The 8,164-nt window shown below is 43.3% G+C and overlaps 1 protein-coding gene across 1 annotated transcript in view; it reads right to left on the minus strand.

Moving 5' to 3' along the window:
- Positions 1–5,511, minus strand: part of LOC122540528 (CMP-N-acetylneuraminate-beta-galactosamide-alpha-2,3-sialyltransferase 4-like) — a 111,474-nt gene extending 105,963 nt beyond the window's left edge. Inside the window, exon 1 of the mRNA XM_043676393.1 lies at positions 5,408–5,511. The gene's annotated coding sequence lies outside the window, so the exon portion shown is untranslated. The remainder of the gene's footprint in view (positions 1–5,407) is intronic.
- Between the last annotated feature and the right edge of the window lie 2,653 nt (positions 5,512–8,164).

Consider the following 8,164-nt stretch of genomic DNA (forward strand, 5'->3'; position numbering starts at 1 on the left):
TACAATGGACTCTGCTGCTTCAAGACTGGGACATTGAGGTCAGACGTACCAAGGTGCCCACCTTCCCAGCCGATAACCTTAATTATAGAGGAGACCCACATGACTGCCAAATCATAGCCACTAAACACCCCACCAGCCCTTTTAGACCAAAGCAGTTTGAGAAACAGTTAGAATTTGCAACCATTTTATATAGTGTAACCCATAACTTGTAAAAATTTTTAAAAATCATAGTATTTGGTGTTCCAATATTAGTTATATACTAATTTCAATGGATCTTACTTTCAATTTTGTCTTGTAATAGGGGCAGAATGGGTTGGAGGGCTTTCAATGAGTCACTCAGAATAGTTCAAGCAATTTTGATTAATTTTGGACAGATGGAGGTCATCAGAGAGGCAGATTGCTGTATTTGGGCTGCTAATCATTCAGGGAAGCACCAAAAAGCAGCCTCTATGCTTAATTTATTCTGCGCGTTGAGGCACAGGAAGAGTTCCCAAAAATGGTTGGATAGTTCCTTGCCACAAGGACTCAGGAAAGAGTTCTAAGCACTGTCTAATGCAATTGAGCATGATGAGAGCTTGGGGAAAAAAAAAGCTCAGGACAGTTCTGGCTTGGGGAAGCTAACTGTATGTGAAAAGCTGAAATTGGACCTCAATAGGTGCTGAAGTGCAATTTTTATAAATCAGGGGATTGCAGTCATGATTGGGAGAGTAAACTACTGGAACATAAGCAATCATTTAATTAGACCATAAGATCCGCTTTTGAGGAGGTTTTGAGGCTACCACATCAATAGAGAAGAAGCTGGAATCACTGGCAAAGTTTAATGTGATTAAATGACTCACAGTGTCACTAACACTGCTGATTGCAAATTGCTATTTGATATACTTTGGGTGTTTAAGTGCGGTTTACTTATTAATTCTGGATGTTAGAAATAATTTGTCAATATACTCGGCCAACTATCTGTGTGGGGTTTGCACATTCCTGAAGAAGGGCTTATGCCCGAAACGTCGATTCTCCTGCTCCTCAGATGCTGCCTGGCCTGCTGTGTTTTTCCAGCAGGTAAAAACAATGACTGCAGATGCTGGAAACCAGATTCTGGATTAGTGGTGCTCGAAGAGCACAGCAGTTCAGGCAGCATCTGAGGAGCTCCTTGGATGCTGCCTGAACTGCTGTGTTTTTCCAGCACCACATTTTTCAACTCTGGTCTCCAGCATCTGCAGTCCTCACTTTCTTCTACATTCTCCCCATGCCCACATGGGTTTCCTCTGGGTTTTCCGGTTTCCTCCACAATCTAAAGATATGCAGGTTAGGTGACTTGACCAAGCTAAATTGCCCATAGTGTTCAGGGATGGGTAGGTTAGGTGTATTAGTCACGGGAAAATGTAAAGTAATTAGGGGGGCTGGAATGGGTCTGGGTGGGTTACTTCTCGGAGGTTGGTGTAGACTTGTTGTGCCAAATTGCCTATTTCCACATTGTAGGGATTCTAAGATTCTATGAAATAAGACAAAGTGATAAGCAGGCAGACTCCGCAGTCAAAATCTATGTTGATGGATCTTTCACCGTAGAGGATGGCAGTCAGATCACGGCTGTGGATCTCCATGACTGACATTCAAGGACAGCCACTAGTTGAAGTAGCTTTCAAATTCCCCAGCCATCAAAGTATCCAAGCTGTGGAACAAATAACTGTAGCTGACGTAGTCAGCCACCCCAATCGGTTCCCTTCACCCGCAGATATACGGTGTGTGTGTGTTGTGTGTGTTTGTGTGTGTAACAGCCTCACTGAATTTTCACCACTATGGAAAGCTAAAGATTTTATTCCTGCCAATGGAAAACCCTTCTCTTCAGCCCCTCATTAAAGTATGTACTGCAGGCTGTTGGTGGAAGGAAATTTGGCATAATTAAAGTTAGAAGCCACCACAAGCATCCCCAGCAGGTAACCATGGAGCAGATGAGTTAGTTAAGGGTGGTGCTCATGTAGGAGAATTCTGGCAGCCACCCAGAGGTGAGCAGAGTCAAGAGTGTGGTGCTGGAAACACACAGCAGGTCAGGCAGCATCTGAGGAGCAGGAGAATTGGCATTTCGGGCATAAGCTCTTCATCAGAAATTAAGGCTCGAATGTTGCCTGACCTGCTGACCTTAGGCAAGCACAACACTGTGATAATTCCTTAAAATAGATTGTGGGAGGAGTTCATCCAGAGGATTGTGTGAAAAGGAGAGATAACTGACAGATATAGGATGAATTAGTGTTAAAAGCATGAATCTATGTAGTTCTGACTCAAGACAGGAATCAAATCATGTATCAGTATCATGATGGACATGGGCACCGTGGCTGCTACTGAACAAAAAGAATGATGTTGGTGGCCTGAGTTACACAGGGATGTAGCACACTACATAGAGAACTGTCTGGTGTTCGCCCAAAACAATCCTGACAGGTTGGCTCAACAGGGAGAACTGAGGTACACCGTTCAGTGGAAGGGCCCTGAACAAATCTACAAATTGATTATATTGGTCCTGTTCCACCATGTGGGAACAGATTTATCTATATTCTAGTTAACATAGACACATTTACAAAATGGGTTGAGGCTTTAATCCATTAGGACAAATACTGCCAAAACAACCACGCAAATCCTTACACAACAAGTATTTACGAGATAGGGTCTACCCCGCAGCAAGGAGTCAGATCAGGGAACCCATTTCACCAGCCAAGTCACGCAGAATGTGATGACAATGTTTGATATCAAGCAGAAATTCCACATTGCATACCACCCTCAATCCAGTGGGATCGTGGAAAGGTTGAACCACACCCTGAAAGGGATGATTAGGAAGATGGTGCAGCAGAATAATAAAACCTGGGACACAGTGCTCCCATTTGTCCTCATGATGGTACGTGACCCCCAGGGTATACCCACCATACCCTAATGACAGGCCGACCCATGAAAGGAGTCGACCGCCTGTTCAGTCTCGCACTGCCCTCCCCCATGAGAAAGCCGTACAGCAGCTCCCCGAGAACATCGAGGCCATTCAGTTAGAAGCAGCTGTCAGGTTAGGGACTAAAAGGAAAGTGAGCTCCTTTCCACAGTAAAGTTAACCCTGTCGAATATCCCATGGCATAGCAGGTGATGCCACAGATATACAATCCTGGTTCCTTTCTCTCCCCTAAATATTCAGGAGCACACACTGTGGTGGATAAGGCTAGTCCCTCATATACAAGGTTCTACTAGCCACAGGAAAGACCAGCTGTTACCCTGAAAGCCAATGAAAAGCCTATGGCACACACAACACAGCCACTCTCACCACCTAGGTATATGTTTGGTGGATGACACTGCCCTGGAGCAAGTGACAAGACTAAGGACACCCCCCCACGCATCCTCTCAGTCAGACTGCACCCCAAATGAAAGTTTTATTCTCCCATCACTGCCACCGACTGCAATTTCAACGCCCAAGGGACCCCCAAACGGCTTAATTGATTTAATGGGGGATTCTCCAACAAATTGGAGCAACTCGCTAGTGACTGACAGCACAGACATGTTACACATTCCCAACAGTCTAGACACGACAGAACTCCCCAATAGCTCCCTGACAGACAGGAAAATCAAACAACCCCAACTCATTATAACTCAGATCTCTGACGACATGTCCACAGCATGTTAATGTGACAACACTAAAAGGCTGGTACAGACTAGAGACAAACAGACTGACCCAGACCATCAAATGGTAACATCCAACATTCAGGGTATTACCGCTAGAGGGAATGACAGGAGATGGATGTGTGAACTGGAAGAATACAATATTGCCACCCTCCCAGAGTCTGAAGATTCACAACACACTGATGGCTCTCTGTTGGGTGCCATTTGATGAATGCAGCCATTGATGAATCCAGGTGATGAAGCAGCTCATCACAGCCACCCAAGGTGAGGTGCAACTGTTTCTGATGGTCTGAACCCACACACATTTCACACGTCTCTGCAGTCCCAGTGGGACCAACTCTGATGGGAGTAACATGCTGATGGGAGTAACCAGGTAAAAACAAGGACTGCAGATGCTGGAAACCAGATTCTAGTTAGAGTGGTGCTGAAAAAACACAGCAGTTCAGGAAGCATCTGAGGAACATGAAAATCAATGTTTTAGGCAAAAGCCCTCTATTCCTGATGAAGGGCTTTTGCCCGAAAGGTCGATTTTCCTGCTCCTCGGATGCTGCCTGAACTACTGTGCTTTTCTAGCACCACTCTAACTAGAATCTGATGGGAGTAACCAGGTTACCACCCTAAACCCTACCACTAGAAACCCAGGTTGGAGCTAACCAGGCCTGTAAGCTCGAATTAACTTTCCACATGGGGATGACATTCCTACTCCTTTTGAAAAAAAAACATGGGGGAGGGTTAGGGCATATGCATTACATTAGTTCGAAACTATTCAGTTATTAAACAAGGATAACTTCCAAAAAAAACCTTGATATCCCTCCAGGACAACCATCACCATGCAGAATGCAATCAAGAGCTACTTCATTGGGATTATCATCAGCACCGGAAATGACACAAGAAACACAGAACAGACCAGGATAAATATTGTTAGACTAGTAAATATTAGTTATCATGGTGGTTGTATGAGATGTTCTATCATATTGTTTGTATAAAATATTCCCTGCTTTTATAATGTTTGTTTGATTTTTCCATTTTATTCTGAATTTCATTTGTGTATTTGTTTGTTTCGCCATTGTCTTATTTATTTTAATTTTTTACGTATGTTTGATCAGCCGTAAAATCCAAATAATGACACTCCATTTCGATATAGTTTGATGATTTTGCTTGATCGTAGTTAGGTGTGATTTTAATGTGCTACCTGCAAACGTTTTGTTGTTTAAGTGTATGTTGTGCTTTGCGTGAGCCTGGATGATCGTGGAGTCACCAGGTAGAAGTTGGTCTGTGATCATGTGACCCATCACACTTCACATTCCGGATCAAGAGGAGGGACTGTGGCCGGACGGGCCGCTCACTTATGAAAATGGACAATAACTGAGGCATGCTGGGAACTTGAGACAAACCATGACCAAAGTGACTGTGTTAATAAACCAACCTGCAGAATCCTGACAGACTGCAGCTACACACAGACAGTCCGTAACTGACCCAGCAGCTGCAGACAATACTATATACAGTCTGAATGCCACCCCCCGGACAATGGTAAACATCAATCGATTGGGATGATCGACGTTTTGGGCAAAAGCCCTTCATCAGGAATACAGGCAGGGAGCCTGAAGGGTGGATAGATAAGTGAGAGGAGGGTGGGGGTGGGGAGAAAGTAGCATAGAGTACAATAGGTGAGTGGGGGAGGGGATGAAGGTGATAGGTCGGGGGGGAGGGTGGAGTGGATAGGTGGAAAAGAAGACAGGCAGTCCAGATATAGTTTCCTTACCTTACTAGGTAACATCTTCACTGAGCCTCTGGGCGAAGCACTGCTGATGTTTCCTGCTTTTTATTTATATGTTTGGGTTTCCGTGGATCCTTCGTCTGGAGACTCGCTGATGATGTTACCTAGGAGGGTGATGAAACATCTGAAAACAAACCTTCCAGCTCAGCGAGCAAACCTACATTCAGAACCTCAACCTGAGCTACAAATGTTCTCAAAACTTGCTTTGATGATATTTGCTTGATCTTGGTTAGGTGTGATTTTCGAATGTGCTACCTACAAAAGCTTTGTGGTTTAAGTGTACGACGTGCTTTGCTTGAGCCTGGATGATCGTGGAAATTGGTCTGTGATCATGTGACCCATCACGCTTCACATTTCGGATCAAGAGAAAAAAAAATTATGCGCCCGATTGTTTGGAACTACAATTGACTTAATAGCAATTATCATCAAGAAAAGCGATCACAATGAAACAAAAACTGTTCACTCGATCAAACGCAAACCTTAGCATAAAATAATCACACCAGTGATAAATGTCATTAACAAAAGCAGCATTAATTCTAAACAGAAAAACAACCTTCATAATTGGAACATCTGGTTGTGTGATAATTTAATAAATGGACTTGCATGAAGATCTTGTATTTGCTTTGATATCATGCAGCCAATTGTCAAAGTAGTTCTCTAAAAGGCTGTAGTAAACCTTAATGCTCATTGTTGACTTGAGATATTAAAGAGTTAATTTGCTCTACTGACCTGCAAGAAATTGAATGTCCCGGTGCTAAGGTGGTGTGTCTGATAGGTGGAATGTGGGAGGTTTACATGGCCATTTCCTTGCCATTCAGGGATGATTTACATTTTCATCTAGAAATCAATGAGAACATTACAGTTGGAATTTAACTACTCCCCTACAGTTATAAAAAACAATTTGCAAAAGATTTGACCATTACGGGATGATTTGCATTACGTTGTATCTGGACTGCATTGTATCTTGAGTGGCATGTGGCAATGAGGTCCTGGTTTCGGGTTACCTTGTGGGCAGTACTAACTGTTATTGACATTTATCACTGGTGTGATTATTTTATGCTAAGTTTGCGTTTACACTGCAAAACGTTATCTCTTCATACTCATAAATTATTTTTTGCAAGTGAATTATTTAACAGAACATCATTGAATAAATTGTTCATTTCTTCATTTTACCTAGGCAAGTAACGAATGATGGTTTACGCCTTCTCGTAATTCTTGAATGAAACTTGCAGTGTTTTTGAAAATATATTTTGCACTTCTGAATAACAGTCTTTCACAGTTTTTGTTTCATTGTGATCAACTTGTGGGCAGTACTTTGTATAAAGGACATATTGCTTCCTTTGTTCAGAGACAGCTTTTGCCACAATCCCGTAAGCTTTGCGAGGTGTGTGTTAAATGTTCCTCCAGAAAGCTTATACCGTACTGTGATTAATAAATATGGTTGTTGGTTCACAAAAATTGGTGTGTTGAAGTTGCATCAAGTGTCTAAGAACCTCAGGAGAAAGAACTTAACAGACAGACACAAATAATAGCAGATATTCAAAGTCAAATGCTGATTGGAGTCATATCTGGCCCATAGGAAGATGGTTGTGGTTACTGGAGGTCAGTCATTTCAGCTCCAGAACATCTCTGCAGAAGTTCCTCAAGTGAGGCCCTGTCCTCAGTCATCTTCAGCTGCTTCATCAATGACCTTCCCTCCATATTAGGTCAGAAGTATAAATGTTCACTGATGACTGCACAATGTTCAATACCATTCACAACTCTTCAGATACTGAAGCAGTCCATGTCCAAATGCAGCAAGATCTGAACAATATCTAAGCTCAGGTTGACAAGTAACAAGTAACATGAATGCCACATTACTGTCAGGAAAAGACTTTCTCCAATAAGAGTCAAAGGTGTTTTGCTGGAAAAGCACAGCAGGCCAGGCAGCATCCAAGGAGCAGGAGAATCAACATTTCAGGCAAGAGCCCTGCTGTGCTTTTCCAGCATCACTGATCTCCAGTATCTGCAGTCCTCACTTTCTCCATCTCCAATAACAGTCAATCTAACACTGCCCCTTGACATTCATTGGCATTATAATCACTGAAACCCCAATTATCAATATCCTGACACTTACAATTGTCCATAGGGCAGCACGGTGGCTCAGTGGTTAGCACTGCTACCTCACAGCACCAGGGATCTGGGTTCAGTTCCCCCCTTGGGCAACTGCCTGTGTGGAGTTTGCACATTCTCCCCGTGTCTGTGTGGGTTTCCTCGGGGTGCTCCAGTTTCCTCCTATAGTCCAAAAATTGTGCAAGTTAGGTAAATCAGCAATGCTAAATTGCCCTTAGTGTTAGATGTAGGGGAATGGGTCTGGGTGAGTTGTTCCTCGGAGGGTTGGTGTGGACTTGTTGGGCCGAAGGGCCTATTTCCACACTGTAGGGAATCTAATCATAAACTCAATGGATCCACTAGATAAATACAGTAGCTACAAGATCAGATCAAAGACTAGGAAATCTATAGCAATTAACTCACCTCCTAACTTCCCAAAGTCTGTCCACCATCTACAAGTCACAAGTCAAAAGTGTGATGGACTATTCCCCACTTACATGGATGAGTGCAACTCCAACAACACTTAGGAAGCGTGATACCATTCAGGACAAAGCAGTCTGATTGATGGGCACCACGTCCACAAGCATCTACTCCTTCCATCACCGGTGGTCAGGAGTAGCAGCATATATCATCCACACGATGCTTTGCAAG

This window comes from Chiloscyllium plagiosum, chromosome 35, assembly GCF_004010195.1.
Source record: "Chiloscyllium plagiosum isolate BGI_BamShark_2017 chromosome 35, ASM401019v2, whole genome shotgun sequence".
Classification (NCBI taxonomy): domain Eukaryota; kingdom Metazoa; phylum Chordata; class Chondrichthyes; order Orectolobiformes; family Hemiscylliidae; genus Chiloscyllium; species Chiloscyllium plagiosum.